Genomic DNA, 10,378 nt, shown 5'->3' with positions numbered 1-10,378 from the left:
AGGGAAGGAAAAGACTTGCAGAATGCAGTAGAGACCACTGGCAAAACCAAATTTCTATAAGCTAAGTAGGCATTAGCTGACAGTTGATCCCACGGGTTGTGGTATCAGATAGACCTCGGTTCAAAGAGCAAATATGCCACTTACCAGCAGATTCTTAACCCTCCCCCAAGTCTCAGTGACCCCTTCATGAAACAGGATTAAAAGTAGTACCTACATAAGAAGATATAATATATGTAATATTTTACTTCTTTTTAGAAACTAAAGTGTTTGTGTCTACTTTCACTTACTATGTTTCAAAGTGCCTTTAATATAGTAAATACTCAAGAAATAGAAGTGATTATCAAAATCATTATTACTACTAGTAGTAGTAGTAGCAGCAGCAACAGTAGTAGTAAGAATTACCAACTTTAGCACATTGTAGATACTGGGAGGAAAAGCCTCCTGAGTAGATGAGACAGCAAGTGCAAGGACAGTGAGTGTTATTTTCTAGGAACAATGGAACCAGGAAAGTACAGGGCTGAAAAATATTTAGAAAGCAACTGATATATGATCATTAGGATTTCCTACCACTCTGAGATATAAAAAGAGGCAAAATCAGTTTGGGGAATTCTTCTAGTCAAGAAACCTAGATATCTTCATTCAAAGAATGGAGGAGCTCAGCCTCATCTTTCAATTCTCATTGGATCCAAAACATCATGAGAGTGGGGTGGATAAGTTACTCTGCAGCTTTTATTTCTATTTGTGAAATAAATAGTGAAATAATTTGTGAATAGGAGCATGGAGGCCAAGTTAGCTCACATGGAATAAATCCAAGAAGACATTTCTGTTGCTCTAGATCATTGTCATGCTGGACAAGTTTAAAGAACTTCATTACTAATCCACGTTGGATTCCATTGTGGTTCTTAACCTTCCACACTTGCTCTTCTATAGCAATTCCCTTTTTAAAAAAAATAATTTAATTATATTTCTGTCACATTATTTACAAAGTGTAAACAACCCAGATCATAGCCACAGATAGAAATAAAAGCTGCAGAGTAACTTATCCACCCCACTCTCATGATGTTTTGGATCCAATGAGAATTGAAAGGTGAGGCTGAGCTCTTCCATTCTCTGAATGAAGATATCCAGGCTTCTTGACTTGAAGAATTCCCCAAATTGATTTTGCCTCTTTTTATATCTCAGAGTGGTAGGAAATCCTAACGATCATATATCATTTGCTTTCTAAATATTTTTCAGCCCTGTGCTTTCCTGATTCTCCCCCTTCCTCTCTGATTTCTTCTTCTTTGTCTTCTCTTTGTTGTCGGGTGTTCTAATGGGTAATGTCTGCCAAGGTTCTCATTTTGGCAAGCAGCTCTTCTCTTGATTTACCCATGTAGCCATCTCATCCACTCCCCTGACAGATGATTTCCAAACTTATACCTTTACCTGTGTCCTCTCACAGGGATTCTGATCTCACATTTCCTATTAGATAAACATCTTTTTTGGTTTTTTTGTTGCCAGACTCAAATACAACATTGAAGGCCCCTTTTTAGCTCAAAAATGCCCAAAGGAAATTCCTATTACCAATACATTTTGACTGCTTTTCCAAGTAACCATGCCATCCATGGAACCACTCTTCCAGGCTCTGAGACAATATCTTGGATTGATTTTTACTCATACTGCCCCACCCTCATTTGAGTCAAGTCTATTAAAATGATTCTTCTAAGACTTTCATGTCTTCATTACCTGAGTCCTATATGTTAAATTATATATATGTGTGTGTGTGTGTCAGTTAACAGAGTAACTGACACATTGAGTAAACACTCAAGAAAAAAATAGTTGCTTGCTCTCTCAACACCAAAATGATTTTCATTCCTAGCTCTATAGCTCTGCTTATGCTGTTCACCATATCTGGAATCCCTCATTCATTTTTTTCTTTCACCCACTGAAAACCAGTTTATTCATCAAGAATCAACTCGAATTCTACTTCCTCTTCTACTTCCTCTACTTCATACTCTTTTCTGCCTTCCTTGAAAAAGAACATGCTTTTTAGTACTACAGATTTTATTATCTAGTAGCACAGAAAAGAACTATTGTATATTAAACAATTAGAGAATACGCCATGAAGTAATTTAAAAACACAGTTCTAAATCCTCACTTTTATTTCCAAAGTGTTGATGGTTGCTGTGAGACCTCAGCTCTTGTCTTCTTCGTTTAAGAGTTTAAATAAGAGCACCTAGCAAAGAAAGTGCAGCATAGAGTAATTTATTACAAAACAAAAAGAATATTTTAAAAGGTAGGTACAGAATAGACAGGACACCCTAAAAGAGAGAGGATTCAGGGTGGGCTCCCCGTAAGGATGAGAGAGCAAAGACTGGTACTAGAGAGACTCCCTTTATGGGAATTTTACATGATAATTCATAAGAAGGTGGCAAGAGGGCATTACTAGCAGGCATGTTCTGGGTGGTCCTCTGGTTGCACGTGCACAGTAGCCGCACATGCTTGTTCATGCATCACATGTCTCATTCACATCTTAAATCTCCACACAGGAGTCTATTTTTTACTATTAAAATTAGCAGAGGGTCAGTTTGAGGACAGGTAAAATCAAAATGCACATGCTGTCTAGAAGGAAAAGTCCTCACTACTGATAGCTTCACTTGAGAGAACTCAATTATAATGTGAATGCTGAGGCCTGTGTTGATTGTATGGTCACCATGGTCACTGCATCCCAACAACATGGTCACTTCCTTGACTACCTATCCTGCCTCAAAAGCACGTAGCCCATTGCTAGACCCATAGCAATGCAACAAATCCCTGTTGACTACTTCAGATTATGATCTGACTATAAAAATAAGAGGCACAGTCTCTGTCTTGTGCATCTTACAATCTAGCAAAGAAAATATACATTCAACTAATAATTATTACCAACAGTTGTTTAAATATAATTGTAATTACTACTAAAATTTCTCCAAGATCCAGTTTTAAATTCTTTATGTTTCTGCGCAGTGAGATGTCTCCTTCACATCTCAAGATTAGATCATTTTTTCTTTTTTCTTCCTTTCTTTCTTTCTTTTCTTTTTTCTTTATTTCTTTCCTTTTTTCTTTTGACAGGGTCTCTGTACAGCATACAGATCTGTTGCCCAGGCTACCCTCAAACTCCTGGGCTCAAGGAATCCTGAATGGCTGGAACTATAGACATGCACCACCACACCCAGCTAATTTTTAAAATGGTTTCACTCTTCTGGCTCCAACTTAGTGGCTCTCAGCCCTGAATGATTTTGCCCCCAGGAGATATTTAGCAATGTCTAGAGACATTTTTTGTTATTACATCAGGGGAGGGGAGGGGTGGAGGGCCCCAGGGAGATGTTACTGGCATCTAGCATGTAAATACCAGGATTACTCTATTAAACATACTTGGTAGAAGATAGCATCCCACAGCAGAAAATTGTCCAGCCCCTAATGATAATGCAAAGGTTAAGACACCCTTTTCTAAGACTGCTCTCTTAGACATGTTTTTGGTGTAGTTTTCTCCTCAGCCCATCTCCATGTATTCCTTCTTATCCCTAGGCTAGTATATGATTGTAATTACAAAGCAATCATTTTTGCAGTTTTGCAGGTTTTTTATTGAGATAAAATATACATATAAAATTTACTATCCTTACCATTTTTAAGTGTACAGTTAAGTGGTAATGGCTCCATTTATATTCTTTTTTTTTTTCACGTCAAACCCTTCTTCCTCCTACCATTACTGGCCTTTGGTAACCAACAATCTTCTGTCTTCATGAGATCCACTCTTTCAGTTCCCACATATGAGTGAGAGCATGTGATATTTGTCCTTCTGTGCTTGGCTTATTTCACTTAACATAATGGCCTCTAGTTCCATATATGTTGCTGCAAATGACAGGATTTCATTGTTATGGCTGAATAATACTCAATTATATGTATATTTCACATTCTCTTTATCCATTCATCCATTGATTGGCATTTAGGTTGATTCCATATTTTGGCCATTGTGAATAGTGCTGCAGTTAATGTGGGAATGCAGATATATCTCTGATATATTGATTTCCTTTCTTTTATATATATACTCAGTATTGGAATTGCTGGTCATTCTGCTTTTAGTTTTTTGAGGAGCCTCCATACTGTTGTCTATATTGGCTGTACTATTTTACATTCCCACCAACAGGGTATAAGGTTCCCCTTTCTCCACATCTTTGTTACTGCCTTTTTTATAGAATCCATTTTAACTGGTATGAGATGATATTTCATTGTGATTTTTGATTTGCATTTCTCTAATGATTAGTGATGCTATATTAATTCATTTTCATGCTGCTGATAAAGACATACCTGAAACTGGAAACAAAAAAAGGTTTAATTGGACTTACAGTTCCACATGGCTGGGGAGGCCTCAGAATCATGGCAGGAGGCAAAAACCACTTCTTACATGGTGGCAGCAAGAGAAAAGAGAGAGAAGCAAAAGCAGAAACCCTTGATAAACCCATCAGATCTTGTGAGACTTATTCACTATCGTGAGAATAGCATGGAAAAGACCAGCCCTCATGATTTAATTACCTTCTTCTGGGTCCCTCCTATAACACGTGGAACTTCTGGGAGATAAAATTCAAATTGAGATTTCAGTAGGGATACAGCCAAACTGTATCATTCTACCCCTGGCCCCTCCAAATCTCATGTCCTCACATTTCAAAACCAATCATGCCTTCCCTTAACTCACTTATGAGTTAAGACTTTGGGGGATGGTTGGGAAGTTAAACTCACAGCATTAACCCAAAAGTTCAAAGTCCAAAGTTTCATCTGAGACAACTCAAGTACCTTCCATCTATAAAATCAAAAGCAAGCTAGTTACTTCCTAGATACAGTGGGGGTACAGGTATTGGGTAAATATAGCCATTCCAAATGGGAGAAATTGGCCAAAACAAATGAGTTACAGGGACTATGCAAGTCCAAAATCCAGCGGGATGGTCAAGTTTTAAAGCTCCAAAATGATCTCCTTTGACTCCAAGTCTCGCATCCAAGTCATGCTGATGCAAGAGGTGGGTTCCCATGATCTTGGCAGCTCCACCCCTATGGCTTTGCAGCGTACAGCCTCCCTCCTGGCTGCTTTCATGGGATGGCATTGAGTGTCTGTGGCTTTTCCAGATGCATGGTGCAAGCTGTCAGTGGATCTACCATTCTGGGGTCTGTAAGACTGTGGTCCTCTTCTCACAGCTCCACTAGACAGTGCCCCAGTAGGCACTCTGTGTGGGGATTCCAACCCCACATCTCCCTTGCACACTGCTCTAGTAGAGGCTCTCCATGAGGGCCCCACTCCTGCAGCAAATGTCATTCTGGACATCTAGGTGTTCCCATACATCCTTTGAAATCTAGGTGGAGGTTCCCAAACCTCAGTTATTGACTTCTGTGCATCCACAAGCTCAACACCTTGTGGAAACTGCGAAGGCTTGGGGCTTCCACCCTCTGAAACCACAGCCCAAGCTGTACATTGGCCCATTTCAGCCACGGCTAGAGCAGCTGGGACACAGGGCACCAAGTCCCTAGACTGCACACAGCATGAAGACCCTGGTCCCGGCCCAATAAACCACTTTTTTCTTCTAGGCTTCTGGGCCTGTGATGGGAGAGGCTGCCGTGAAGGTCTGTGACTTGACCTGGAGACATTTTCCCCATGGTCTTGGAGATTAACATTAGGCTCCTGTCTATATATGCAAATTTCTGTAGCTGACTTGAATTTCTCCCCAGAAAATGTTCTTTTTTCTATCACATTGTCAGGCTGGAAATTTTCCAAACTTTTATGTTCTGTTTCTCTTTTAAAATTGAATGCTTTTAACAGCACCCAAGTTACTTCTCAAATGCTTTGCTGCTTAGAAATTTTTTCCACCAGATACCCTAAATTATCTCTCTCAAGTTCAAAGTTTCACAAATATCTAGGGCAGGGGCAGAATGCCACCTGTCTCTTTGCTAAAACATAACAAGAATCACCTTTGCTCCAGTTTCCAACAAGTTTCTCATCTCCTTCTGAGACCACCTCAGCCTGCACCTTATCATTCATATCATTATCAGAATTTTCATCAAAGCCATTCAACAAGCCTCTAGGAAGTTCCAAACTTTCCCACGTTTTCCTGTTTTTTTCTGAGCCCTCCAAACTGTTCCAAACTCTACCTCCAGTTCCAAAGTCGCTTCCACATTTCTGGTTATCTTTTCAGCAACACCCACTCAACTGGTACCAATTTACTGTATTGGTTCATTTTCATACTGCTGATAAAGACATATCCATAACTGGAAACAAGAAGAGGTTTAATTGAACTTATAGTTCCATGTGGCTGGTAGGCCTCAGAATCATGGCAGGAGATGAAAGACATTTCTTACATAGTAGCAGCAAGAGAAAAATGAGGAAGAAGCAAAAACAGAAACCTCTGATAAACACATCAGATCTCATGAGACTTATTCACTATCACAAGAATAGCATGGGAAAGACCAGCCCCATGATTCAACTCCCTCCCTGGGAGGTGTTGTCCCTCCTACAATATGTGGGACTTCAGGGAGATACAACCAAGTTGAGATTTCAGTGAGGAAACAGCCAAACCATATCAAATATTGAATATTTTTTCATGTAACTGTTGGCCATTTGTATGTCCTCTTTTGAGAAATGTCAATACCAGTCTTTTGCCCATGTTAAATCAGATTAATGTTTTTGCTTTTAAATAGTTTGAGCTTCCTATATATTCTGGTTATTAAACCCTTCTCATGGATAGTGTGCAAATATTTTTCCCCATTCTGTAAGTTGTCTCTTCACTTTGTTAATTGTTTCCTCTGCTGTGCAGAAGCTTTGTAGTTTGATATAATCCAATTTGTCTATTTTTGCTTTGATTACTTGTGCTTTTGAGATCTTATGGAGTAAATCTTTGCCCAGACCAATGTCCTGGAGATTTTCCCCCAATATTTCCTTCTAGTAGATTCATAGTTTAGTTCTTAGATTTAAGTATTTAATCAATTTTGATTAGATTTTTATATGGTGAGAGATAAAGGTCTAGTTTAATTTCTTCTGCCTGTGGATACCCAGTTTTCCAGCACCACTTATTTAAAAAGACTGTCCATCCCCCATTGTATTTATTGGTGCGTTTGTCAAAGATGAGTTGGCTGTAAATGCATGTATGTATATCTGGATTCTCTATTCTGTTTCATTGTTCTATGTATCTATTTTTATGTGAGTACCATGATGTTTTGGTTACTGTAATTTTACAGTAAGTTTTGAAATCAGGTAGTGTGATACCTTCAGTTTTGTTTCATTTTGTTTTGTTTGCTCAGTATTGCTTTGACTATTCAAGGTCTTTTGTGGTTCCATATACATTTTAGAATTTTTTTTTCTGTCTCTGTGAAGAATGTCATTGGTTTTTTGATAAGGATTGTATTGAATCTGTGCATTGCTTTGGGTATTACTATTGTCAGTTTAACAATATTAATTATAATATTAATTTTATTTCTTTTCAGAGGTTTATGGTTTTCCTTAACCATAAAGGTTAAGTGCAAGGTTGACCTTGCACTTCTTTGGTTAGATTAATTTCTAGGTATTTTGTATCATTTGTAGCTATTGTAAATGCAATTGCCTTCTTGATATCTTTTCAGATTGTTTACTGTTTGTATATATAAATGGTACTGATTTTTATATGTTAATTTTTGTATCCTGCAAATTTACGGAATTTGTTTATCGGTTCTAATAGATTTTGGTGGCATCTTTAGTTTTTTCCAGGTATAAAATCATGTCATCTGCAAACAAGTTTTATTTGACTTCTTTCTTTCCAATTCAGATGGTATTTATTTCTTCTTTTTTTTGGCCTAGGAATTCCAGTCAAGACTTCCAATGTTATGCTGAAAAAAAAGTGGTGAAAGGGGGCATCCTTGTGTTCCAGTCCTTAAAGAAAAGGCCTTCAATGTTTCCCCATTCAGTACAATGTTAGCCATGGGTTTGTCACATATGGCCTTTATTATTTTAAAGTATGTTCCTTTTATACCCATTCTGATGAGGGTTTTCATCATAACGAATGCTGAATTTTATCAAATGCTTTTATGGCATCTGTTCAAATAACCATACAGTTTTTGTTGTTGATTCTGTGAATGTGATGTATCATACTTATTAATTTGCATATGTTAAGCCATCCATGCATCCCTGGAATGAATCCCACTTGATCATGATGAATGATCTTTATGATTATTGTTAAAGTCAGTTTTGCTAGTATTTTGTAAAGGATTCTGTGCATTTATGTTCATCAGTGATACTGGCCTGTAATTTTCTTTTTTTCTTATTGCATTCTTGTCTGGTTTTGGTTTCAGCATAATGCTGGCCTCATAGAATGAGTCTGGGAGTGTTCCTTCCCCTTCAGTTTTTTTGAAGAGTTTGAGTAGAATTGGTATCAGTTTATTATCTCTAAATGTTTTACAGAATTCAGCAGTGAAGCCGTCAGGTCCTGAACTTTTTATTATGGAAGGCTTTTTATTATGACTTTGATCTCATTATTCAATACTGGTTTGTTGAGGTTTTCTATTTCTTCATAGTTTAATATTCATCAGTTGTACATGTCCAGAAATTTGTCTATTTCTTCTAGGTTTTCCAATTTGTTGGTATACAGTTGTTCATAATACTGTCTAAAGATTCTTTGTATTTCTGAGGTCTCATTTATTGTATCTCCTTTTTCATTACTGAATTTATTTCTTTGGGTCTTCTTTTTTTCTCAGTCTAGCTAAAGGTTAGTCAATTTTGTTTATCTTTTCAAAAAACTAACTTTTTGTTTCATTTGCCTTCTGTATTTTTTGCTCAATTTTATTTATTTATGCTCTGATTTTCATTATTTATTTCCTTCTACTGATTTGGGGCTTGGTTTGTTCTTGCTTTTCTAGTTCCTTCAGGTGCACTGTTAGGTTGTTTATTTGAAGATTTCCTACTTTTTGATACATGTATTTATTATCATCAACTTCCCTTTTAGGATTGTTTTTGATGCATCCCACAGATTTTGGTATGTTTTATTTTTATTTTCATTGGTTTTGAGAAATTTTACAAATTTCCTTTTCAATTTCCTCATTGACCCATTGGCCTTTCAGGAGCATGTTGCTTGATTTTCATGTGTTTTTGTATTTTCTGAGGTCCCTCTTGTTACTGATTTCTAGTTTTATTTCATTGTGGTCAGGGAAAAAAAAAAAAACACTTTATGTGATTTTTATTTTTTTTAATTTGTTCAGACTTGCTTTGTGTCCTAACTTGTGATCTACCCTGGAGGATGTGTCATGTGCTGATGAGAAGAATGTGTATTTGGCAGCAGTTGGGTATAATGTTCTATAAATTTCAGTCAGGCCTATTTGATCTGGTGTATAGTTTAACTACGGTGTTTCTTTGTTGATTTTCTGTCTGGATGATCTGTCCATTACTGAGAGTGAGATGTTAAATATCCTATTAATATTTTACAGCAGTCTATCTCTTCCTTTAGATCTATTAATGTTTGATTTATATACTTGGAAGCTCTGATGTTAGGTGCATAGATATTTATAGTTGTTATATCTTCTTGCCAAATTGACTGCTTCATCATTGTATAGTGACCTTCTTTAACCTTAGTTTTTTAGTCTAGTTTATCTAAGTATAGCTACTTTTGTTTTTTATTGGTTTCCAGTTGCATGGAATATTTTTTCCACCCCTTCACTTTAAGCTTATGCATGCCTATATAGGTGAAGTGAGTTTCTTGAAGGCAGCATATAGTTGGGTCTTGTTTCTTTATCAATTCAGTCACGTTATGACTTTTAATTGGAGAATTTAGACCATTTATAGTTAGTGTTATTATTGGTAAGTAAGGACTTGCTACTGCCATTTTGCTGCCTATTTTCTGGTTGTTTTGAGACTACTCTCTTCCTTTCTCAGTCTAGTTTTTTTTCATGTTTAAGTGATTTTCCCTGGTAGTGTGTTTTAATTTCTTGGTTTTTATTTTTGCTGAATCTATTATAGGTTTTTGCACTGTAGTTACCATTAGGCTTACAAAAAAAATAGATATCACAAGTTATTTTATGTAGATGACAATTTACCTTAGATAAAAAGGCAGAAACAAAGGCAAAACCACACATACAAAAAAAAGCTACATTTTGTCACCCTCATATTTTGAATTTAGTTGTCTCCATTTGCATATTTTTATATTACATATTTTTTAATAAGTTGATGTAGCTATTATTGTTTTTGACAGATGTGTCTTTTGGGCTTTATTATTAGAGTTGTAAGTAGATTACACACCACCATTATAGGAATAGAGTATTCTGGGTTTGTCTACATACGTAATTCTACCAGCGGGTTTTATACCTTGAAAAGTTTTCTTTTTGTCCATTAATTATTTATCTATTTCAGATTGAAGAG

General features: G+C 36.6%; 1 long non-coding RNA gene across 1 annotated transcript in view; it reads left to right on the top strand.

Moving 5' to 3' along the window:
• The window catches only part of LOC116532850, an 11,756-nt gene extending 1,671 nt beyond the window's left edge, over positions 1-10,085 (top strand). The window contains exons 2-3 of the long non-coding RNA XR_004260977.1: positions 8,641-8,647; positions 9,454-10,085. This is a non-coding gene — a long non-coding RNA (uncharacterized LOC116532850). The remainder of the gene's footprint in view (positions 1-8,640; positions 8,648-9,453) is intronic.
• The last annotated feature ends 293 nt before the right edge of the window (positions 10,086-10,378 follow it).

The sequence above is a fragment of the Sapajus apella genome, unplaced genomic scaffold (genome assembly GCF_009761245.1).
Source record: "Sapajus apella isolate SASKATOON/1434 unplaced genomic scaffold, GSC_monkey_1.0 scaffold3, whole genome shotgun sequence".
NCBI classification, from domain to species: Eukaryota; Metazoa; Chordata; class Mammalia; order Primates; family Cebidae; genus Sapajus; species Sapajus apella.
This window is presented reverse-complemented; position numbering and strand designations above follow the sequence as displayed.